We start from the raw sequence: 26,489 nt of genomic DNA, 5'->3' as shown, positions 1-26,489 counted from the left end.
AAACTCAGGACCTCTGAACACCACTTGTTGAGCATAGATATTCTAGGACATTCTTTTTAAAAGAATAGTCTCTAACTATTCTTTTAGTCAGTCTCTAACTACTATTTCTAAGTGGAAATGCAAGACAGCATTTGACCACACTTAACATACACTTAAATGAAGTGGTTTAGGCATGGAAAAGATCCCTGCCATTTTCACTTGAGTTATAGCTCGAAGAAAACCCCTGGCTGTTGCACGTATGAAGGTTATTCCCTTAGTGATTATTGAACAAGGAAATAAATACTTGAGAACACTTTATTCTTTTCCTGCTACAAGCTATGCTTCAAACAGAAATCCATCTGTATCATTTTTCCATTTGGACCTGTTTTTATTAGTCTGTGTCATTTTTTCAGAGAGTAAATTCAGTAGAGATCATTGTCTGTTCTGTATTTCTGCATTGCCTAATGCTTCATCAGCCTTGAGAGAAGCCCTTAGCTATATAATAACTTTAAATTATTAAGTGCCATGACAAACATTTCACGAGAAAAATATTTACTGAGAACAGAAAAGATGACCACAAAAACTGCAAATCATTATCTGGCACTTACATTTATGGGCTTATGTGTCTTTATTTTTTAAGGATTGCATCTGTCAACAGCACATAGCTAGAAGTACAGAAGCGGAAGGCTTCCTTAATAGACTAGCTTGTTCTTAATAAAGCTATTTTAACAACTTTATCTCTTGCTTCACCCACCTACCCCCATCCTTGAAGTTAATTTTTCATTTTTCATCTGCTGAGATTGTCAAGATGGGTTCGACTAGAGTTTAAGAATACAAATGAAACTGTGTACTTCTTTTCTACTGTTTTTAACCACTCCTTGGTCTCTTGTGAGTGAAGCCTGGAAGCTTGTTTGTGTTTGGAGTCATACTCATGCACAATAGATGAAGAACTGTGTCCTGGGATGCTTCAGGCCCAGCATCACCACCCAGGCAAGGGAGGGGATTGTCCTGCTCTACTCTGCACTGGGGCGGCCTTACCTTGAGCCCTGGGGGCAGTTCTGGTGCCATCTGTGCAAACCAAAACAAAGGCCCTATACATCTTAGGGGTTCAGGCATACAAAAGAAACTTTGCATTTAGCCCAATGTTAATATGATTTCTTTTTGATGAAAACATGTATGATATTCACTCAGAGCAGAGATCTGTGTTCATTCCTCTATGCCTAAAAACAGCAAAGAAGTTGAGGAGACCACAGGGACCAAAGTCCCAACACTACTGCTCATGAGCACAAGAATTGGTCCATTTTAAAAAACAGAAGCAGGCATTATCATCCAGAGGATCAGCCTCCTTCCTCCAGCACCACAACATCCCAGAACAACCAGCCCTAAGGGGAACTTCCAGACACAGGAGAATCTATTCAAAATGGAAAGCATGGAAGATTAAAGATCTTTCATCCAAATTTGGTGTTAGGACTTTAACAAACAAACCTAAAACCCCAAAGTTGAACAAAACCAAAATAAAACCAACCCAAAGCCTAAGAAAATAAGTAGGCAGCTCATGTTCTGACTGAGAAGGACTTCAGGAAGTCAAGACCCACACAGCAGAATGATGAATGACCAGAAAACACATTCTGATAAGTCTGACCCCATATCACTGTAATGCAGGATAGTTTCCATATCAAAATTGAACTCTTAGGTAGAAAACAGGGGAAAAAAGTAATTGGCTTTTGTGAAAGTGGCAATTTTAGCAGACAGGAATTGTTTCTGGTATGTAAATCTGTTGCTCTCTCCTGATAACAAGGAAAACAATTACTCACAGAGAAAGTGCTTTTAAACATGTATCTTTGGCAGGATAGCTCTCAAGAATAGCTTATTGCATTGAGTCTTGGCAGTGAGAGAAGCTAATTATTTCCATCAGGAATCTGTAGGATAATAAACCAACTTCTCATCTAGCAACAACCTTTAGAAATTCAATTGAGTATTAAAAATAGAAAGCAATTTATATTTTATTCAATTGCACACAATAATCTTGAGATAATTCTGACTTTAAGGTTATTTTGCACTTAGCTTCTCTGGTTACAGAAGTTGTGCAAAGATACTTGGAGATTGACTTCCACAAGGGAAAAGCTTGGCAAGTACAGAATAGGTTGGAGCAGAGGCAGACTCCCCTTCAGTTCATCTTGCTGCTAACAGACAGAAAAATGCATAAGCTCATATCTCAGCTTATTCAATATTCAAGGTATATTGGGGCAAAGGAAAGTCTACTGGGCACTTAGTTCAGCTGCTCTGGGAGACTGTTAAGCTCAAAGACTACTGTAAAAGAGTTGCACACAAACTCCAGAGTGCAGCTCTCAGGAACCTTCATGAGGAATAAATTTCATTGCACAAGTGCAATGTGCTCTGTGTTATAATGGAAATCGAAAACCTTTTGTTTCACCACTTACTTTAAGGATGCTGGCCACCTTTGATGCAGTGAGGTGTGCTACGTGTCCTTAACTTTCACTGCATGATCACATAAGGATTGTTTTTCCCCACTTTGCTTTCTTTTTTTAAGCTTTAATAATAGAGAAAGAAAAAGCCACAGCCAAAGACTACAGAGTCAAACAAACACCGACACAGGCAGGCAGGCAGGATTTACATCTCATAAAGTGTCACTGAAACATGGTTATACTGAGTGCCTGCAGCACCCACCACTGTTGTTGTCACTGTGTTGACCAAAGCACAATGTATTTCTTGCCTTGTGGTCTACTACCTCACATTCCATAATGCATTTATTTGCAGATCACAGCAGCTATTTTTCACTATCACAGCAGCTCAGAGGCAAAGCTGTAAAATAGCTGCTATGTATCAGTGTCCCCAAGTTTCATTGTTGACTTTTCTTGACTATGTAGTTGTTTTTTCCTGCAGGAAAAACGCATTGAAGAGTCTGAAAACACAGCCACACCATTTGGCTTTAAGTTAATTCCTTCCCTATATTCATCCACAGTTCTTCGGCACTTTAGGAGAGGGTTATTGGGACACTTCACTGCAGGAAAGGAGGGCTCATATTGCAGCCAGACATTGTTCAGTGTGGGCTAATGTAGCACAAGGAACAGCTTGCTCTATACCAGAAAAAAAATTGTGTTGTTAAGTTCCTAATCTTAGGTTTTCAGTAAAAGAGAATCCCTCATGGGTGTGTAAAAGAACAAATCTGTGAATTCACTAGAAAAGTTTGTGTGGTGGGTTTTGATTTTTAGTTTTAGTTGTTGTTTAATTGTTTTGTTTTTAAAGGTGCAAAAGCTGTTCCATTGTCATTTGTTCTAAACAGTATTTCACTAGATAGTTGGCTGATAAAAAAGCATTGCACCAGCTGCAAATGCTTCTTCTTTTCCTTCCAGTACCGATTTCTTGTGTGGTTAAGAGAAGTGGTGGTGGAGTGAAGAACATACGAGAACCTGGAGACACCTTAAGACACTTTAGACACCTTCTGCCAGCAGATTCCATCCAAGGGGAGAAGAGGATTTTAGGGGCAACTTGTTTTTCCTCACCTTTCTATTAAGAGTTTCTGCTGATCTGTATGCCCTGTTACAAGGCATTTAACAAAAATAAACCTTGAGTAATTTCACAAAACTCATTCAAATTACTGGAGAAAGTATCCCTTAACACCAGGAGGTTATTAAAGCAATGCCTGATTTCAGATTCTGTCACATTGCTGAATCCCAGCTTCAATACAGTTACACATTTAAAATGCAATTTAAATAAACATTGAGGATTCAAAAATCCCACAGCATCCACTTAGCTCATTTAGCCCACCCTTCATGCTTATCCATCAGCAATTAAAGACAAGATACCACGGTGACTAAAAGAGATTTCACAGGTTTTATAAGCAACTGCATTTTCTTTCAGTACTTCTGTGTTTTATAATGTATTTTCATTTCAAATGAGGGAAATTTGAGACCAAATGTGTTTCAAGTCCATTCTACTGTACTGGAGCATTTTGTTCTGCTCCTTAAGTAGTATCAAAGGACCCTACAGTTATCTCAATTCCTGTCTATTAATTAAAAAATTGCAAAAGTCCAGAATTTGCTGTACATGCTTTGGATTGCAGCCAACACAAGATCCATTCATTTCTGATGAGCAGTGCACATTTAGATCTAGAAGAAAAATATTGTGTGATGAAAAGGGGAGCAACATTTTCTTGCATTGCTTAGTCTGATTTCTTCTTTGTACTGCAGCTAGAAACAAATCTATGGAGCTGGAGGAGAATAAATTTGGATGCAAAGAACAGCCCTCAAAGTAACTAGAAAGCAAATAACACTCCAGATGCAATTGGGGATGCAAGATGCATAAAACTAGAGGCAGGGTGATACCATCCAAGAGAAAGTTTAAGAAAGGATGTTTCAGCATAGCTGGACAGATTAAGTGGAAAGAAAAGAAAAAAGGGAAAAGGGAAAAGGGAAAAGAAGGGAACGGAAAGGGAAAGGGAAAGGGAAAGGGAAAGGGAAAGGGAAAGGGAAAGGGAAAGGGAAAGGGAAAGGGAAAGGGAAGGAACTTTACTAAAAACTATCCCCTGATAATGCCTCCAATCATGCATATAAAGATGCTTTTAATTTGTAACACTATAGCATTTCAAACATTTCATGAGTTGTGAAATTTAACAAGAGCTATCATGCTTTAGGCTGAATCTGCTTTGTTTTTTGCCTAGATTACTGAGCCAAACACAATGAGTTTCAACTCAATGCAGCATTCATGTGCTAACATTTTCCCTGGTTTATGTTTTCTTATGTATAGACAGACAATCAATGGGAAGTGATTAAAAACCCAATTAATTATCTGCTACATTTGGCTGCTTCTCCTCACCCTTCAGGAAATACACCAAGTCTGATGCAACATCTCCCTTGTGAAGTATCTCAGTCATTTCTTCATGCACACTTCTCCCATGTGGCACAGTCAAAGGAGACTGAATGGCAACAAACTGTTGCCTTTATGTATGGACTTGACAACTGGTGTCTCAAAACCATTTAAGACATCAGAAAGTGGTATCACAATATATTTGGATTTTACTCAAAGGAGCAGCAAGCTTTGCAAAAGGAAATCACACCATGTCAAAGTATTTATATGCTTGAATATAAATCATTAGAGTTGGAAAAGACTCTTAAGATAACCAAATCCAACTGCCAACCCAGTGTCACCACCATGATCACAATTAAACCATGGCTCAAGTGCCAAATCCACACTTCTTTTGAACACTTCCAGGAGTGGTGACTCTACCACTTTCATGGGCTGCCTGTTCCATGCTTGACAATCCTTTCTGTGAAAAAAAAAAATTCCTAATATCTAATGTTTCTATCAACAGATTTTCAGAAATATCATTTCAGTCTATACAAAAAGTGAAGGCAAAATATCTAAAAAATGCTTATGAAAAATATGTTTAAATCCCTTTCTGTGTATTTTGTCACACACTGGAACATAAAATATAGAAGCAGAGGGAGTCCTGATAAGTTCAGTTTTACAGCTGAGGCTTTAGACTAATGACTATTACCAGGCAACTGATACGACCTTCAACTCTTACACAAGATGCTGCTAAAACAAACTATTCTTGCTTAGGCAGTCAGAGGAGAAGCCTGCCTGGAAATCCAAACAATTCTAGAAATAAATGCTGGTAAAGCAATATTCTTAACAGATTGGTATAAATATAGTAACACATCACTCCTCCAGAGAGCAAGCTGGGGACCATAAAATTGCGGAGCAGCATCCCTGCCAAAAAGATCAGGGAATTGCTCCCATGTTGTCCTGTTGGTAACTCTCACTCCCTGGCCTATTTTAAATCATGTCTGAATGTTATTCTAGCATTAGTGTTACTACTAAAGCCACAGAGATTTAATTTACTGGCAGCAGGAAAAAAAAAAAAAAAAAGCTAAAAATATTAAGACAACATAAGGCCAGATTCTGATTGGAGCTATACTGAACACATGCATTAACCCCAGTGACTTCAGAGTAATTACACAAGGTTGCTAAAATTAGCATCTTGCCCATAGCACCGAGCAAATTAGAAATGCATAGACACAGATGAAAGGAGAAACAGCAAATGAGAGCAGCAAGACACTGCCCCCATGAAGTCTTTGCTGTGTTCCTGACAAGCAAAAGAAATTTGGGAGAAAAACCCATTCCATCCCAACTTCTCCCCAGGAACCCAAGCAGGAGGGTGCTGGGCTGGAAGGTACTTAACAAGAGAGGGAGGCATAGTGGAGAGCTCAGGAAGCCTTTCAAAAGGAAAGACAGGGAGTTTGCCTGCCAGGCAGGTTTTTGCAAGATCTCATCATTCTATTTATAACACCACATGCCATGTTACATTACATCACACCACGGCAGATGCACACCACATGCAACAAAATGCATTAGAAACACTGTGGGTTCTCTCCAGAATAAATGCCCACAGCTCTCAGCAGCAGCTTAAAGGCAAGTTTCCCAGGAAGGATTTGAAATTCCTTGGCAAAAATTTGCAACCTACGGAGTTAACTTTCACATTCTGCCAGCTCAGCACTTGAGAACTCAGAGCATCTATCAACACCTCCCTGTTTTACATCCTCACGATTTTAATTTCTTCAGGGTTTATTCTTGCCTTTTTCTCCAAGAACAAATTGCAGTGTAATTTTTCTTACGTTTAACTGAGTTTTATTCCTCTATCTATTCAGAAGCTCATCCAGGCATCCTGTTTCACGCCATTAAAGCAAACAGTCACTGGTAGCACTGCAGCAAATCTGGGATGTCCCAGATGTTCTGAGGCAATCTATAGGCTTCACTGCACTCAGGATGGTGATTGGACATAACTCTGGACAGCCTTATGTAGTCAGACCTCTTCTGAAGTGAGGGTTGTATTGGAGTGGATGACCTCTGGAGGTCCCCTCCAGACTGAATTAATATTTTTCCTAGTGATGTAGGTACTATTTGCCACTAATATTAAAACCACATGTATTAACTAAATTATTTACAGTATTTGCTTTGCTTTGATTTATTGGGTTCAAAGTTCTCTTAAAGTACAACAGGCAACACTAGCTGATTGACTTGAACAAGTCTTTGCTCTTCACATGAGCATTGATAAAAATGAGTCCAGAGGCTTATTTCAATTTCCGAAACCTGCAAATATCAATTGTAAAACAGCAAGATGAGAAATTTTACAAAGGCAGGGAAAAATTGTAAAAAAATGCATCCCACTGGTATAGAAGTGAATGAGATCAGAAGCAACAACTGAAGAAGAGAGGTGCCATCTCCTTCTAGGGCCTATCCAGATATAGACAGCTTTGCACTGGTACCAGTTATGCCCTTAGACAACATGGAAGATAAGCATGCAAGTTAAAAAAAATTATCACTTTGAAATCCCTAGGAGATTATGCATGAAAATCCTTATTAAATGCATATTATCATGTTTTGAGAAAAGGACTATGTGAACACAAAATTTATTGAAGACTGCATCAAAGCAAATGTACACGGTGGCACTGAGGAAAGACTGCAAAGGACTCTCAGTTGTTATTCCTCACATTCTGTAAGTCTGATGTTGTAAATGTATTGGTGTTTGTTTACTACAGCATTTTTTTACAGAAATATTATTTTCTGTAGTATGTCAGAGCTCATCCCTAAACAGATTCTCCATTTCATTTAAGAGATGAAAAACATGGAAGTACTAGTTTTGGCATGAATTTTACAAGTAACATAAAGTTGCTAATACTGCAACATTGTCCTGGTTTGGGAAAATTTGGAAGGGAACTTCCAAAGGAATGATTCCCTAAAGTGCAAAATTCAGCAGCCCTTTCCTTCACCTGTCTGGGAGAAAAATCTCCTTTGAGAGAAGTGGAGAAAACTGTTTATTTAACAAGAAAAGTACTCACAAACATGAAAAAATGAGTTATATTAAACAATGAAACCTCCCATTGTTCTGAAGAGATAGCAAATTCTGAGGACCAGAGAGAGAGAGAGTCCTGTCCGTGGGTCTGTCCTCCACAGAGCAGCTCAGAGAGCCCCCAGACAACAGTCCTGGTGTTCCCAAACCAAACAGCTGAACAGTTCCAAAAAACTTCTGGCCTCTGCTACCTAAAAACTAACTAAAAGCAGAGGAGAGCTCTCTCCTGCTGTCTGTGCTGCAAACAAGCGTGGGAGCAGGAATGTCCAGGAGTGCAGCTTCTGCAAACAAACTGCACGCTTCCTCTGCCCCCTTCACTCTCAGAACCTGCCGTAAAGGTGCACAACTTAATACCCAGCATAAACAGAGCAGAGGATTGGGAATACAAGCATCATTTAGAAAATTTAATGAGAATTAAGTAAAAGCAAGCAAGCCAGAAGTTATGCAAGAAAAAACAAACAAACAGGTTTTAGAGATATTTTGGAAAAAGCAGCCAGCATGATTTCCTTCTGGTATTTTCAGAACATGTGGTATTATCTGTATTTGCTCTGGTGAGTCAGGGAGCCAACCACCAGCCTCAGTTCTCGGTGCCTATTTAGTGTCTGAGATAAGCAGTGTTTAGTGTGCAGTGTTTGTTGATTCTAAGCATAAAAGGATCTCATCCCTCCACTCCAGTTAATAGGATTATATATGCCAGGCAATTTGTGCTGTGTCAAATGCCACATTAAAATCTTTACTGAAGTAATTGTTTAGTCTCCAGATTTTGAGTCACAATCATAGATAGTTTTTGCCCAGAGCTTGTCTTATGGAAAAAATAAGTAATATCTTAGGCTACAAGCAGAGCGAGTGAAAGTAGTTTTTAATCAGTTTTAAACTTAAACCGTCTAAAGCTATACCTGCTTACATTTCATCTTGCCCAAAAGTGTATCCAAAGAAAATAAGTGGTGTCCCATGACAGCAGACAGGATCATGACAGCTTTTGTGAGGAACTGCCCTGGCTCAGTGCCAATTGCCTGGACCTTTCCATCATATCAGGCCTAATACTACAAGTTCACTGGAGTGGAAGAGCCTCAAGGAAGCAATGATTCATTTCTGGGAAAGCATCAGACAATCGTGGAAATTCAGAAAAGGGTATTGGGTCAAGACTGATGCTTTCCCTTTCTCCAGTTCTCTACAACTTACAAGTGTTTTGGAGGAAGACATGGGGTGTTCTGGACTAAAGGCTGGTGTTTGAATCCTACTCTATCTCCCCTGTTGTTTGTACAGTAAATGTTGCAGCAATTTGCTGCCATATAAAGAGGGTATTCAATATCCTGAATTACTGCCTGTGTTTGCATTCACAACAGTTCTTAAACTTGACAGACTCTTCCAAAAAAATAAATCTGTAATCTTCAAGCAGGGATGAAGTAGATTGCATATGTGCTTGCTGCATTTTCAGAGCTCCACTCTTACTTCACTGATAGGTGGATGAATGAAGACGCCTCCTGCTTCTCCCAATACCAATCTGACCCAAAGCACACATTTCACCCTGTAAGCATGGACCAGTGACAGAGTGGTCCCCAGCCAGACTTCTCATCCCTCTTGCTTTCTGTGCACTTCTCTCTGAAACAGGGTCCTGCAGATAGAGCATGGAGCACCCCTGACCTGCAGGCTGACCCGCTGCCATACTAACTCACTGCCGAAATTTGTAACCAGCTAAAGAGACCACGGGCAACACTAGAGCACTCCTTCTTGGCTCACAAAGCTGGATTTCCTGAAGGACAGTGAAATTCACCTGTAAATGGTTGGGGGGTTCTTGGTTTCAATGTTCAAGCAAACCACAATACAGTTCCCTACTGGCTATTCTTTTCCTTAGTTTAAAAAAATAAGTAGGATTGCTTCTCTTTAATCACATCACCATCAACAAAGACTTGCTTGCAGCAAAATGCCCTACAAATTCATATGTGTTTCTCTGTTTACATTCCTCTTATTCCGCCATGTGTAGTCCTTCCACTGAGATCTATCCGGAGGTAAATCAGAAGTTTGTTTGATTCTAAAACACTGGCTGAAGCCTCTATCTAGAGACCCCACTTTAAAAAGACAAGTAATTAACTCTCCAATCACTATTTTAAAAAAAAGTACCACTAGCAGTGTAGATAAGCAGAATGACATAGAATATTTCCTTCTCAAACTATAATATTAATTTCACAACCCTTTCATCCCAATAGTTAAGAGATCCACCAACTTAATTCAATTTTTCATTTTATAACCCCTCTTAAAATAACACTGTACTCATCATTTTAGGTGGCTGAGTCTTGCAGCATGGAGATGCTTGAAGTGGATGGCCACCAGTCTGGTGAGAGGAGCCTCTTCAGACCCAGGAGCCATCCCTGGCTCACCAGCAGCCTCTGCTCTGGCACAGGCAGTACAGCCCTAAGGTATGGAGGAAATTCCTGAAGGGCCTCCACAACACAAGATCTCTGCAGAAAGTCTCCTATCTCCAGCTTCCTTCAGGGGTTCTAACTATTTTGTCCTGATAAAGGCTGCTACTGCTGCATGTTTAAATAACAGCTGACCTCACACACATGAACTCAGCTAGTGTGAACTTCACATGTTCACAGCTCCTCACTCTGTAGCTCACTGCTTTCAGCCAGGCAGAGCTGCTTCTCAAGCACAATAAAACAGCATACTTTAAAATGCACATTTCCACTCCCTGTCTCTTCCCTTGCCCCTTCTCCATCACAGCACTTAGACCATGTCCCACACAGGCTCCTGTTCCATGGGGGGACCTGACAGAGGGAATATTGCACTTGCTTTTAGCCTGAATCACCAGGTTTGAACAAGGCTCTGAGACCTTGTACTGGTTGCTTTCATACCCTTCCTCCACACATGTGAAAAGAAGACAGCATAGAGCATGCTGTCCAAATGGAGGGAGGGAGCGACAAACACAGCCTCTGCAGTGAGGATCACCAGCAAAACTCACATCAGAGTAAGGAGCTGGAAGGTGTCTGGTGTACAGGCTCTCAAAAAGCATCCTCCTACTAGGCAAGCCCAAAGCAACCTCCTACTTCACTCTCATATATGATATGACAAGAGCCTAATAAATCTGTTGTTGCTGAGGTCAGCAACTTTGCCTGAGCTCTCTCCCTCTCATGGGATGCTTGTACAACTGGTGGAAGCCTTCTTACCATTGCCATGTCTCTCTCAGCAGAGGATATCAGGAGAAGTCATTGGACTGTTTATTACAATGGAAAGCCAGTTTGCTCATGCTTACATTTAACAGGTGCCAAGATTTGCATTTCTGTCAGCTTGAAGTGACAATGAGTCAGAAATACACAAAAAAAGTCAAAGAATCAACACAGCCTTTATCTACATCCACAAGGTCCTGAAGTGGAAATTAAAAACTTCTGTTCATATTATTATTCTTGCACAACACAATCTGCTGAGCTGATTCTCACTGTCCAGAAATTAATTTATAATATATGTAAGTAAACACCTGTGTCATGTTGTTTTGTGTCACTATAGGACACAAAACAACATGACATGGACTCGCTGCTCTTTCCAAGGTAAAAAAGGACTTTTTATTTTCTAACTCTAACATTTATAAATTTTCAAAAGTGACAGTGGATTGGAGAGTGAAAGTGCCACCTCTCCAATGACACTGGACAAATCAACAGTCCATCAAATTTCTCTTCCTCCCTAAAAGAATGCAAAACAATAAGTTATTTACATGAAGTGTGAGAAAATTCATTACAAGAATATAAACATCAAAAAACTTAGAAAATCTTAAAAAATCAGGGTGACACACCTACATTACTTTTAGTTATTGCAAATGCCATGGAAATTTTAATGGCAATAACTCTTTGGGGAAAATGCTAAGACAAATAGGATTTCAAAATTTTTTAGGTATCATCCACAGCTGGAGAAAGAATATACCAAATGTTTTAACACATCATTGCCAGTCAATGAATAAGCTGTGACAAGTTAAGAGAACTGGCCATCTGAGTTCTTGGAATGCTTTTTCCTGTGATCAAACCCAGCTACATCTCTGTCAGTGGCAATATTTTCCCCCAGCAGCACCTGTAGGTACACCTGTAATTTAATCCTGACTCTCCCCTTCACAGTAATTCCTCTTCAATAATTTTCTAACAACTGTGCCCCTGTCTCATGTGCAGTAGAACCAGAGGAGAGCCAGGTCTGGATGTTCACTGGGTGTGGAAACCCAGGGCACTGGGAATATTTCTCTGGTTGCTCTGGGGTGCCCTGACCCGCAGCGGAACACTGACTTTGACCGTCATTCATGAAGAAAGTTTCCTAGACTTCAAGATAGACAAGAATCCACAAAAGTGTGAAATAGATTATAGAAAGTAGTGTAGGTGTATCACGTGGTGAGAAATTTAGGTTTTGGGATTTTTAGTATGTTGCGGATGGAAGCAAGACGGAGGGCACAGGGTGTCCTCCTGTATTTCTTCTTCATGCTTCTTCTTCCTTCTTCTTCACAGGTTTGGGTGGCATTTTGTAATTGGGCAGAAAAGTCCACATTTCAGGCTCTTTGGGATCAGTTATTGGGTTAAAAGGGAAAATAATCTAGGTGTCAGCTCTTAATTGCATAGTTTAGTCTTAAAAGACCTTGTAACAAGAGATAGTTAGCCATTTTGTGCCTCCTAATGAAAAACTGCCAAATTTTGTGCCTCCTAATGAAAAACTGCCAAACTCACAGTAGTGAGACTGTTTCACTGATAAGAAATAATAAACTTGAGTACAAACATGAACTACTGTCTCAAGTACCTCTTCAATCCAGACCCAGAGAAACCCACAACTGGTGCCCCGACAACTGGGACCCCCACAAGTGGGAACGCCCTGCTGCAAAGGCAGAGCTGCGGGAGAGCTTCGGCTGCCGCCACGGTGGTTCTGCCTCTGGTCAGGGAGATGTGGCCACAGGCACAAACCCAGTGAATGCACTGAGCAGGGACTCATGGCACGCTGAACTCCAGCTAGAAAATATCTCGCATGACTAAGTACTACCTCAGTAGGAAAATAAACCTTTATCCAGAACCACCAAAAAAACACTTGTCTCCAGTACAATGTGGCTACTATCATCAGTACAAAGAGAGAAAGGAATATTATCCCCATTTTGGGACCCAGTCAAGCTGTCAGTACTTGACAAAGTCTTGTTTGCCAGTGAAGCTGTGTGCACTTGTCACACATGCAAAATAAAAAATACATAAGGTCTGATCTTTTTAATTGAAGCTGATACTATTAACCTCGTGCAAGTGTGAAATAAAAAGCCTGCACTCACTTGGTTGACAGATGGTAACCTCAGGAAGCAGCAGTTCAGCTGGAACTCTGAGCCAGCATTCACAGAGAGAGACCATTGGTCACATGGAAAATACACAGGCAAAGAGAGGAATCAGCATAAATTTCTCACATCTTCAGTCATTATTCTAACTATATGGTCACAGCTTCAGGTTTGAAGGCACCTTTTAAACAATTATGGCACTGGCAGTTTTTATTACATTGTTTATTACTCTGAGGGGTTTATGTTGCACATTTTACTGAATCAGTTTTTTCAATATTGTTCTTCTGGACAGCAACTGATGTTTTCATAATCAACAATAGCTCTCAATGTCTTCTAAAAGCATAAGTATTTATTGTTACATAAATTTATAGTTACCAAGTATTTTTTACTCTTTCATGATCCAAATATTCCACGAGCTTTTCTTATTTGCTAAAATACATAACCACAATATAAACATCAGATATATTTGTAGAATTTTGGGAATGAAGACCTTTTCATTACTTTTATGTTATCTAATTTCAGTGCATTTGTTTTAGATTTAATCCTACTGTAAACATACATGATGTGTACTTGCTCCCTGTAACAAATTGTGTCTGGGACTTGGAACAGTCTAGCCCTGCAATCTCTGGCAAAACATTTGCCATTTGTTCACAATTTCCACCTTAAGCTCCTTTTATAAATTATCAACACCTGAAGGCAAAAAAGTTTATAACCTAGGGAAAAAGTATCCTGGATGATTTTCTGCCCTGAAACATTGACGTGAACATAGATAGCACAGAAAATATTCTGTGTCACAAAATAAACCTCCCAGAGTAGGGTTAGAGATGTGGGTTCCAAATACTAAACCCATGGGCATTTATGTATGTGGACCAAAACCAAATATTGATAAGCATTTGATATGGACCATCTACTGCTGGCTGTGTAAAATCTTACAACCCATCCATGTAGAGATAACAACTTTCCACACAGCAAACCTGCTTTGGCATTTTCATTGTTTGATGTCTTTCCTGTTTAAGCTTTAACCCAGGCCCCTGGGTATTCAGGCCAATGATCTACCACAGGAGAAATTCCAACTTGCAAAAGGGTAAACAGGCATTTAAGATTGTACATGTCAGGCATTTTCAGAAATGTTCAAAATCACCCTGGATGTATTTTTAACTTTAAAGTCACCATGTAATCCCACACTGACATTTTTCTCTCTGATATTTTTAGATCTGGAGCTTTTCAGGTGAAAACAGAGGTTGCATAAGGGCTGGCAAAGGGGGATTCTTGGCTCAGTTTAAACTGCACTGTAGATTTCTTTGCAAGTGCCAAGATTACCTCTAACCTCTCAGAGACTACAGTTCTCAGAAGTCATAATCGTTGCTGCAATTTCTGCAGGTAACAGTACATCAGAGGAATAGTCAAAAGCCACATGCTGGTGTGTCCCAGACACACACATTGTCCCAAGTCTTTGGATCATTAAAGCAAACAGCACAAATTAGACAAAAAAAGGTGGCTAAAGACATGAAAGGGAGATCTAAGAACACTGCAGCCTTTTGCGGAGGTGCCAAACACATGGGTGGTGCCAGGCAGAAGGATGTGTAGGGAGCAATGTTGGGGCAGTGCCCTTTTCCCTTGGTGTTGCAGTGTCCCTGGAGCTCTGGGCTTTGTGGCTTTTTCAAGCCTAACCCTAAGTGGAGCAGTAAAAGCAGATTTTTGCTGAGGTTCCCAGCACATGGGTGGTGCTGAGCAGAAAGGTGTGGAGGGAGCAATCTTTGGGCAGTGGAGTGTTCCTTTTTTTGCAGTGAAATGGACCAAACCTTGCCAAATCAATACTCATTGAAATGGCAAGATTTCCTTTCCTTACATGAAATGAAGAATTTCATTTCATGTAAGCAAATAAAATCTCAAAGTCAGAGAACAAAGTGGAACAAACTGACTGGGGTTTCCACAATTATGCACCTGGGTAATCCAAATACCAATGTATTTGCATATTCTATTCTAACAAAAGACATTAAACACATGGAAAATATTGATTATTGAACTTAAGCCATAGCTTCAGCAAGAGATGGGTTTATCCTACTGTCTTGGTCGCCAGGTCCATGCTATCTCCATGCACTACCCTTAAGTGAGGAAATACTGTCACCTCTCCTTGCAATCATTGCATCTCCTCCCAAGAGGAGATTCAGGTACATGGGGAGGGACAGAGCTCCCCTGTGGCTGAGACAGAAGGGACCGTGGGGATGAGGGAGGAGAGCTGTCCCAGCCAGAAACCAGCCCATCATGACTGCAACCCCCTTTGGCTTTATGTGGCCTGATCAAACAAGGGACAACCTGGTCCACCATGGCACTGAAGAAGTTCTTTTCAGAGTGACACTTTGGGCACTTATTAATGAAGTGAACACAAGTGTTCAACCCAAACTTTCTCCAGTTTGAGCTTACTTTTAATTAGGCTACAAAGACTTCAGTACCACAGTGGTTATGACTGCTAATGTTTTGTTCCCCAATCAGATATTAACAAAGTGAAACAAAGTTCCCTGAAAAAGAAATTTTAAAAATTTTTAAAGATTAGAAAAATGCTTTGAAGAATTCCTTAAGGAAGGCTCAAAAAAGACTCAGACACTGGAAAAAAAATCCTGCATCAGAGAACAAACTGCAAGGTGAATAATAACTATACTGTGTTCAGAAATTAAAGGTTGGATATCACTCTAGGGCTGTATTTGGAAGTTCAGGCAGAAAGCAAGTGCTGACAGCAAGGAGCTATAACTCGGATGAGATGGTTTCAAATGGGCCATCTGGCCAGCAAAGGAACAGAAGTGGCAATTGGAAAACCTGAAAACACCTCATTACAGCACATCACAGCTGAGACTATGACTCTGTTTCCAGCTCTCCTTTAGAAAGCTTGCCCAGACACACAGAACCCAGGCAACAGCTTTCCTTGGCAGTTTGGGGAAAGAGAAGGAGGGAGGGAAAAGGGAAGGAATGAAGGGTTTCTGCTGTGGAGTCACATAACAAACCATAATGGACTATACTTAATCCCACAACATCTAAAGGAGCCTAGAGAAGTGATATCATACTGTTCCCAAATACCAAATCTTAAAGAAGATGGAGATAAACTCTTTTTTGTTCAGCAATAAGAACCAGTTTGTAGCACCTGCAGGAGGATGTTTCTAACACCATTTATTTCCCATATTTGATGAATACATCAGATCTCTGCTCCCACCCTCACTAAAGTATAAATAAGCATTTTGAAAAAGGTGGATCAGCATGCATTTTAATAATTGCCACTCCTATGTCCTCTCACCTTAGGAATGAGAAAAGTGGGAAATCTGTTTCTGCTGGGCTGTGGGGCAGACTGTAGCTCAGCCCTCCAGCAGGCTCTTCTCTGCCACAGCAGGCAGCCTGGTGCAGAGGACATCAACACTCACAGTCCTGTTTGGAAGCCACAACATGGACCTTGCTGTTTATCAGTAGCAGTGAGGACTGGAATCTCCCAGATACTGGCCCTCTTTCTGGTTTCCTGCCAAGGAGATGATTTAGCTTTTACTTTGTGGATTGACTTTAGCCAGTGGGAAAAGTGCATCCTAAACATCTTTGAGCAGTCTTGTGATGAAATTCCCAGTTGTTCTTTTTTGTAAAGTTTGTTTTGTCTCCACTGTTCTTTCTTTACATGATTTAATCTCCTTGAATGCTCTTCATAATTTATTTTTAAATTCCAGGCATTTTTATGCTTCCATCAATTTTTATTATATGTAGAATTTACACTTTTTTCTGTCCGATTCAGATGCATAATGCATTTGGTTGAAAACTTCTCCAAGTTCTCCAAGACTGCACAATGTTTAAAATAAAATTATTTCCCACACTAGTCAGACCCGCAAATTTAATGCCTCAAGCACTTTAATAACATGGTTTTAAATAGACTGCTGAAATATTAATCTTAGTGTTCATTTTTCTTTCATTCTGCCTTTATTGTTTGACTTTTCTTCTTCCTGTCTCTGTTTCAATATCCTCTGGACATCATCACATCCACAGGATGATTCAGGTGTTGGGAGAGCTGTATGTTTCAAGCCACACTGTGTTCCAAAGGAACACATTCCTTATTCTTCACATGGAGCCAGTTTTCTTTGAAACATCTCACCTGTCTTTCAAACATTGCTTCTTCAAGTTTAAAGATCTATTTGTATTAAACTTTGTAATACTGTAGATACCTTAGGTGACCAAACTGTAGAATTACATTTTTTCTTTGGGCTTGTTATTATGCTAGCTGTTCTGCAAAGTCACCAAAAAAAAGTTAAAAAGTCCCCTAGCAATCCCCTAGGTGCAGGAAAGGCATCAGACTGAAGTGATGCTGTGAAATTGGATAGCAAGAACAAGCAGCAATTTTGAACCTGTAGCACTAGAAATCAAGAAAGATGGTATTGAAAGAAAGATTCAGGCAATCTTCTGGAAAAGTTTTATATTACATCTCAGGATGGACTGGCATTCAGACTGAGCTTAAATTGGTATTTTCTTTCAATATGCAAGTATTCAATGCATAGATTTTTTTAATGTTAATAGCATAAAGTTTTTTTGTAGCTAGGATTTTGTGTCATCTACCTCATTTAGTCAAAGGGTTATAAACTGCCCATGAATGTCTTAAGGCTAGAAATGGGAAGTCTTCAAATCACCCAAGGACACAGGTTTGGGAACAAAGCCACAATTGCAGAAATGGGAGGAAACATTTTCAATAATTAACTTGCAAGCAAAGATATTTTGGCAAGAGGAATGGCAGCTGCCTCCAGCACCAGGACCAAAGCTCTGGTGAGCAGTAAAGCCCTCCTGTGCCTGCTTTTAGCCAGAAGATCTTAGTCTGGCAGAGACAGAAGATGCAAGGCTATGTCTCTTTGGATATACTGTGTACTGTCAGGCACAGAGGCCTCACACTGCTATTAGCAGAGACAAAGACTTCACTCCTGAGTGCTGCTGGCAAGTGTCCTTTGGCTCACTGGTTGAGCCTCCACCAATTCATCCAGCACAAGCCCTGTGCCCTGCTCCAGGCACATTTCCTGGGTGTAAGAACACAGTGGTCATCCCAGACTTCTATGAAAAACTGGATTTTATCCAAACTAAGCGTGCAAGACCTGACCTTGGCCTGTAAATTTGATCCCCACAACAAAGGAGATATTTGGTGCTGTTTGTTTGGCTGTCTCTCCAGCTGTTTCTCCCTTGCAACAAAGGCTGTTTGATGATTGTCAATTGAAAAAACACTTTTGGCTACTAAAAGGGATCCTTAAGATTATACCATGCCTTGGTGAGACACATGAAAATATTTCCTTCTTCCCTTGGGGTTTTATGCCCTACTCAGGAGGGAAAAGATTAATACAGAGATTAATGTAGTAGAATATAATTTTTTACTTAGTTACTCCACACCCCAGTCAGATGCCTGGGAACAGAAAACAAAGATATTAACCCAGAGCCAAAAGTATCTTCTAAATTGAGCCACCCAATCTCAGGCATGACCAGACCAAGCAGGGACAGAGATGGACTCAGCCAGAGACATTTTCTTTTACTTTTTCTTAGAGAAAAGGGAATAATGTGACTGCACTAGTTTGTTTGGTTTTTTGGTTTTTTTTTTGTCCAAAGGGATTCACATTTATATTCTCCTCAGCAATTTTATTACTTCTGCATACAGGTTTCATAATAACCAACAGAGGAGAAAGGAAAGACACCAGAAAAGTTCCAGGTCCAAAATAGTCACAACTGGAAAACATAAGGGCTCTTTATGTCATTCCATAGATTCCGCTAATAGGTGGAAGGAAAAAAAAAAGTAAAATACTCTTTAAAAAAAGTTTAAAAATTTGATGTAGAAAGGTACACTTAAAATTTCCAACCACGAGCAGTCCAGTTCAGTTTTACTTTCAGCCTGCAATTATCCGAGACCTTATCTCATTTATATGGTAATAACTTGTCTCCTGTCGGCAGCAGGAGCAGCGAGCGCAGCTCCGTGAGGGCTCGGGGCCCCGCTCCGTGAGGGCTCGGGGCCCCGCTCCGTGAGGGCTCGGGGCCCCGCTCCGTGAGGGCTCGGGGCCCCGCTCCGTGAGGGCTCGGGGCCCCGCTCCGTGAGGGCTCGGGGCCCCGCTCCGTGAGGGCTCGGGGCCCCGCTCCGTGAGGGCTCGGGGCCCCGCTCCGTGAGGGCTCGGGGCCCCGCCGCGCTCGCACGCCCGAATCGGCAACGACTGCGGCCTCCAGGCTCTCAGCACCCCGCAACCGGCAACGAGCGAGCGCGGCCTCGGGGCTCTCAGCACCCCGCAACCGGCAACGAGCGAGCGCGGCCTCGGGGCTCTCAGCACCCCGCAACCGGCAACGAGCGCGGCCTCGGGGCTCTCGGCTCTCGTCTGGCTGCTGCTCACACTCGGCGTGAAAACGTTCCGAGAGATAATTGCCCAAGGAAGAGGAGACTTGCTGCGGCAGTACTGCTCAATAAGGAGCAGCAAAACTCATAGCAAGGTTCAGAAATTATTCCTGTGTGATTATTACAGCCATAAAGCTGCGTTTTCTTTAAAATTCTAATTAAATCTAGACAAAGTGAGAAGAATAAGTCAAAACAGATCTGGACATTAATGAGAGGTAAAGGCTTTGGTCTTTTGCAATTTCAGTGGTAATTACTAAGGGATCCCCTCTCCACAGCAGAGGGAGGAGCACAGAGATCTCTGGGTTCCAACTAACCCTATTGTTCTCAGATAAAATAATTTAATATTAGGCAGGTAGCAAACTAGCAAACATCAAGACAGAACAAGGAGCTGGAATAAAAGAAGTCCATATAGATAACAAACCCCTCTATCATTCTCCTTACTGACAGTTCAGCTACTCTAACAAGGTGTTTCTCAAAGAAATTTTCTGTAGGTTTGCCAATAACCCATCATTCACTTTGGGGCACAGCAGAACATTTCCTTTCAGCAAGTAATTTCTCATCACAAACTAGACAGTGAGGTGTGGTGATTTTATGTGCTACAACTCTGATCACGTCACAGTAGATTGTGTTTTACCAACTGCAATCATCAAGTACAGACTTCCAGCCCACCCAGGACAGAAAAGGTTTGGTTTAAGGTGAGGGGTTTCATCAGAGTGTAACTTTAATAAAAACCAGGCAGCATATGGTTTGCTGGCATTGCTTTCTAAAAGGGTTCTGTGCCTCTTACTGGAAGAAAGTGTATTTTGAAGGCAATTTGGGGACAAGAAAACAACTTATGTTATTTGTGAGAAAAGAAATCAGAAGACCAGGCTTTGGCTTATAGTCCTGTAATATTATTACACATTATGCTGGTTTTTCCTCTTCTAGATGAGACAGGTGGATTTGAGAAGGATCAGATCTCTGCCCACTCTCTCATCCTCTGCAGGTTATAGGAAGGCAAAGCCTGCTCAGATCACACTGCTGATGGAGCACTGGGAGTTGTTGTTTTAGAAACACTGACTTAAAATACTTTGCATTCAGAACAGTGAGTTTTATGTGGGATTTACTTACTGTATTTAAAGGCAACAAGCATTTTGTACTGAAATGCAATTATATACTTGGGATTGCCAATGTAAACCAAAGGATTTAACATCAATGTGTTTGAGGACTGTTATCCTTTTATACAAAGAATGTTTCACACAAATGCCTTAATCCCTACCACATCATGGTGGGCCCTGAGCCCCACAGTCTGGAGTCTTTAAGATGACACTTAAGAGTTTCTGGCCACCAGGAAGGGTAAGCTTTGCACCACTTAATCTCTAAAAGGGTCCCTTTAGCCACAGGTGCTTCAAATGTGTGGTAAGAATGTAAAATTAAGGTAAGCAGTTCAGAAAGAAACCTAGTTTTCCTGGAAGAGAAGCTCTGCCCAGCATCTCAGCTATAACAAAGCCCATCTATTTCCACCCCAGCAAAATTGCAATGCCCCTGATCTCAGTCATATCATGTACCACTGGAAGTGGGGGATCATGGACTGCTGTACTGGGACACAGGGAACTGAATGGCAGAGGCATAGGCAGAGGACATGGAGATACTTCTGTGAAGTATTGGTGTTAAGATGCAAACCATAAAAAGATAAGTCAGATCTGGACAATCAGAAGCAGCCTTGAGAGAAATATGTGAACAGCAGTCTACATAAATTGTTTTGCCTTAGCTGATCCAAGCAGAGCTGAGTTTATAGGCACAGGTCAGGAGATTTGGCTGTTAACCCTAAACAAAGAGGGTTCAGTCTTCTGCCAGCTCAGGAGCCAGAGAAAGGTTTTTGATAGTGAGCTGTTGCAAGCTATGTCACCTTTTAAAAAGCAAAAATATAACATACAGAGGCATAAAACCTGTTATCAGTTGAGAAGAACAGCATCAGTAATGAATTTTCACTATTAATAAAACCTGCCTCCAGAGCTTCTCCAGAAAGCTTAATAAATATTTCATTGTGTTCCATTCTGAGAAGTAATCCAAAACAAGACTCTGAATATCTTGAGGAAATGGGAAGGAGCTGTTTGAAGTGTAAGATTTTGAAATGCTAATAGCTATGAGGAAGCATTAGCACTGTTTATCTCTGATTGCACCAGGAGCAGAATATCTACAAGAGTGATTTAATGAGCAAGACATCCAGTGTAGTGCTATTATATGCTTCTCAAGCCTAGTAGGATAATATTCCAAAGCCATTGCAACCATGACACTGCAGCCTTAAACAGCAGGAGAATTGGAATTTCCTCCTCCCTCACTGGAATTCAATGGAATTCCCCTCCATCATCTAACATGGATAAATTCAAGCCTAAAATACCACACACCATGTCCACATAAGGTAATCTCATATCACAGATAACATCTTGCTTCTGATACCTTCAGCACAATACAAAAAGCCATGCACTCAGGGCAGAACAAAAAGCCAAGACAAGCATCTGGAAAGTTAAAAAACAGTTAGGGTAAACCTCATTTGAAGTTGTAATGAACAACCTCGTCTCTAAAGGCTTTAAATGAATATCCTCAAGCACACTAGTAAACATTTTAAATATGTATTCACAGTCCTGTTGGATTCTAATGCTCCTCTGATGAATAAAGCTGATTCTCCTTCTCAGTAAATAATTTAGTAGCAAAGAATTGCTTGGCGTGGAAAAGAGATGAACAATGGGCCAAGACTTGGGATAATTGGTCTTTTCTGAGATATTTTGGCCTCAATTTTGACTTTGTGGGTAGAGGTTTCTGCAAAAGAAGGAGTCACACAAATAAAGTTTGTGTTTGTATTTACAATTGCAGTTTAGTATCCATTTTTTCTGACCTTTATTCTTTATTCTTTTAGTGGAAGAAGAAAGCGTTGATGGCATGAAAAGAGAACCAAGAAACCTATTTTATATAAGCTCCTGCCACAGAGGAGTAATTTTGATGTTCAAGGACAAAGTGCAGTTTTGTTCTACCTGGGGTCAGGTACATTCATCTTGTGGTACAGTGTTGCTGGTATTAGATACCTGGGAGTGCAAGGTACCCAGGAACTTCATCTAGAGTAGGATCCAGAAAGCAAAATACTCTCCTGTGTTTCCAAGTGGGGTTTTATGTTTATTTAATGTCAGCACAAAGATGCAGCTAAGTACTGAAGAGCAATCTGATTCGGAATAAGGGTAAAAGTAATAAAGCACTCCTAAAAAAACAGGCAACTCCAATTTCCTCCCTACTAAAAGTAAGTACTTTAAACAAGAGACTTTAAACCAGACTAAAACCTTTCCCTGGTTAGTTCCATTAACTCTATGGGTCAGAACATGGTTTGTCCCAAAACACCACCGGGCCTGATCTAAACCCCATGGGAACCTTTTGGATCAGACCAAAAGGGACAAGCAAAATTTATTCATTTTTGATATTAAAAAAATGCAGAAATTTGAGCCACACATATTCTTAATATTGCTTTTGTGAGATGGTTATATAGATCAAGGAAAGACTACAATGAGTCTGAAACAGTCACAAGGCAGAAACCTTTTGGTATGCACCTGAGACTTCCTTTCCAAGAAGCAAAATTCCAACCCAACAAGCTTCTCTGAAAAATGGAGATATTCACAGGCATTGGCAGACTATTAGCTCAAGATCCTGCAAAGTCCTAAAGCCAGCCTGGGAGACCCACTGCTTAGATTAAAACAAACCACAAAAATAAGAGAGTTATAACAGAAATGAGATGTACAGAGGCATGTTAAAAGACTACAACTTCTAGCAGTCAGTTTGAAGCTCTGCTTTAAATCTTTCCAAAAAATGAAGCTTTGTGTACTTCTTAAGTTAAGAGGAAGAGAAAAGACCAGATATACCAGAACCTGATCTCATTCATCTCACTCTTTTTTCCAGTTTAAGTGTGTTTGGATCCAGCTTGTTTCTAGACAACTTCAGAAAAAGCCTTATTTCTATACAGTATTTTCTGCAAATAACAAAAAACAAACAAAAAATCTTTTTGTATTACTTCACAAAGACTCCTCCTCATAAGTCAGAAAACTAAACATAAACAAAACTACATATGTATAACTGACCTTTTCTTTTTGAACTTTATCCATGGAAGTTAGCTTAGCTGCATGAACAAATCTTCATGGGTGACTCCCTTCTGACTGTGATCTTGGCACTAGAAACAAGGAGTGACACAACAAAATGCTTCAATCTGGAGACATAATGCTACCATCTTAAAGTCTAAGCCAGATCAGTTCACAAACTGTAAGTGCAAAATAAACTTTAGAAAAAAAGTAAATCAGAGCAGCAATCGCTAGGCAGTGTCTGTAGTGTATATCCTCAGTTAAATCCCAGGAGTATCAGCCATCTGTGAAGCCCCCCTCTGACAACTTCTGTCCCTAACATTTCCCCTTTATCCCAGCCCCACATCACACCAGCAGCAAGGTGGGTCATCCCTGTCTCTTGGGGACTGCAGTTTGCTCCAGACCAGAACTATCAATTCTGCCCTGCTGACTGCATTGAGGTGCATCCCCTCAGGTTTCCCCTGCACAGAGCAGACTCACAGAGCCAAGGGCACCCAGCAGAGCTGGGGCTGCAGGAGGGCAGCACTTCACACCAGCTGCACCTTCATCCTGGCTCCTCCCTAGCAGCAGCCTCCTGCTTTCACAGGTTGGCCCTGTCCCTGACAGGATGCCATGAACGGCTGCTCCCTCCAGCCCTAGGCTGAGCCAGTTTTGCCTCTACTGAGTGTGTTCCTGCAGGCAGCAGCTACAGGGGAGCAGAACATGGACAGGGAGACAAGGACAGAGGGGAGAGCAATGCAAAAAAGGTGTCCCATGCTCAAACCACAAAATGGTTTCAAGCATTTTCTTGCTTAACACTCTTCTGAAATAATAGCTATACAGCAACTCACACCCACTTCTGTTTTGGCTTTGATTTTTTGTTTTAGTCGGGGGGTTTTTTTTCCATATTTTTTGATTTTGTATTTTAATTAGGCTGTGCCCCAAGAAATTCTGGCTGTTCAGCTGGACCTTCCTTGAGTGTTGGGAGTAAAGGACAGACTGATGTGTTGGTATACCATAAGCACATGTCCCTGCACATATCCCTGTATTTTTATAAGTGAACAGGCTCAGAAAAATTCTTCTTTTTTTTTTTTTTTTTTAGTGGACCAGCATTTCTGAAAAATTTCTTACTGGAACTTCTTATACAAAACAGAGAGAAATCCCATCTGGATACTGCAAACAAGAGCTCACATCAAGAGAGAGGCATGGAGGGGTTTATGGAGGTGATCAGAGGAGCATTTTCTCATGACAGAAGGCTGGAAATCTTGTCTTGCCCAGTAGAACACAGACTGAAAGAAGAGACAATTGCAGTCTGTAAAGCATCCAAGAACAAACTACCATGAGAGGAAAAGAATTGTTTAATTTAATAGAGATATTTAGATAAAGATATTGTATAAAAACTTACCCCAATCACATCCATCCTGTAAACTAGAAGAAGAATTCTAGCTATTAGGAGGATGAAGCTGGGGAACTCTCTTCCCAAAAGTCATATTTTACAAAAAGGAAAATGAGACCCAAAAAATAAGGGCCCCAAATTCATATATAAGGTTTGTGTCAGAAAAGGGAATCAGATACTGTAGACTTAAATGCCAGGCCAGGTTCCCTAAAACAAAATCAATGTTCTTATCAGTGAAGGTCAAATGTGTTGAAAAGATGGTTTGCTGGGCCAAATTTTGCAATCCAATGTAGATAAAGTTAATAAAGAAAACTAATGCGAGAAAACAGATTAGACTTTTCTAATGTTAATAAACTGTTAATAAATAATAAAGAAAATTTTAATGGTAAATCCATACCACTGATTAATCTTCGGAGTGATTAAAAAAGTATTTTCCTCTGAGGAAAATATTTACATTTCTGACACAGAGCATTACTTTAGGACGCTACAAAATTAAAAAACAAAAACGTTTTGTTTGCATGGCAAAGAAAACAATAAATTGTTTTCTTTGCCCTGCAAAAGAAGGAAAAGACTGCAGGTGATGTGCAGGCAGAAGAAGCTGCCTCTGGCATCCTCTGCAGAGACCACTGTGGTCCAGCAAAGGGGTGGGGGCAGAGATGTATCACTTTTCCTTCTTTTGCATGGCAAAGAAAACAATTTATTGATAACTCAGTGTATATGTTCTCCTGGGTTGGGTTTTTTTTTTTCCTTTAAATTTAATGATTGAAATTATCAATACAGTCATGTCCTCAGAGAATGACATCCATGATTGTAAATTTCAGTTACAAACAAAAAGGCTCAGACACTTCTCTTTTTCTGAGTTCCTTTTGATTTGGGATTATCACCTGAGTGTAATCTAATTTTTTTCCTCACATAGTGCTTGTCAATCTGTAGACCTGCATTTTTCTTTTTCAATGCCAGAAGAGATCAATGAGAAGTTCTATTCCAGGATTCCCAAAGGTGTTTCCCTTATCAGTTTCATTACCAGGTCTATTTTATGTCAAGCCCTATACACTACTTGCTTCATCAGATTTCTCTAAACTCTAATTCCAGTACCAAAATCCCACATTTTCCAGGTAATCCTCAGATGCTCACTTTATGCAGTCAGGGAGATATATTTGCTGTTGAGGAGTAAAAGTGGTGTTTGTTTGTTCCTCAGGTCCCCATTGCCTCACCCCAGCCTGAGAGCAGGGACTGTGTTCCTGCTACAAACATGTTGTCACCATCTCCAGCAGGGAAACGGTGACACGGGGTCACGCACTCTCCTCGCTGCTCCCTCGTGCTCACAAGGATGTGCATTGCCTGTCTTGGGAACCTGGATTCCCAAACAGTATTAAAAATGCAGTCCCAACCTTCCTTCCCCCTTGGCCTTACATGAGGCAGAATCTCTCAGATTTTGGGCAGCCCTACTTTGTAAAATGTTTAGTTTCTGATGGCACTTGAGTTAGAAAATCACCTTTGGTAAGAGCAAGCGA

The 26,489-nt window shown here is 40.6% G+C and overlaps 1 protein-coding gene across 3 annotated transcripts in view; it reads right to left on the bottom strand.

The window, feature by feature from the left end:
• The window catches only part of TUNAR (TCL1 upstream neural differentiation-associated RNA), a 161,703-nt gene that overhangs the window by 114,141 nt on the left and 21,073 nt on the right, over nt 1–26,489 (bottom strand). The window contains exon 2 of one of the 3 annotated variants that reach the window (XM_066551297.1): nt 23,604–23,692. The exons of the other annotated variants lie outside the window; for them this stretch is intronic. The gene's annotated coding sequence lies outside the window, so the exon portion shown is untranslated. The remainder of the gene's footprint in view (nt 1–23,603; nt 23,693–26,489) is intronic. 3 annotated transcript variants of the gene reach the window in all.

Source organism: Molothrus aeneus, chromosome 6 (assembly GCF_037042795.1).
Source record: "Molothrus aeneus isolate 106 chromosome 6, BPBGC_Maene_1.0, whole genome shotgun sequence".
Classification (NCBI taxonomy): domain Eukaryota; kingdom Metazoa; phylum Chordata; class Aves; order Passeriformes; family Icteridae; genus Molothrus; species Molothrus aeneus.
Note: the sequence above shows the minus strand (reverse complement) of the source record. Positions and strands in the feature narration are given on the sequence as shown.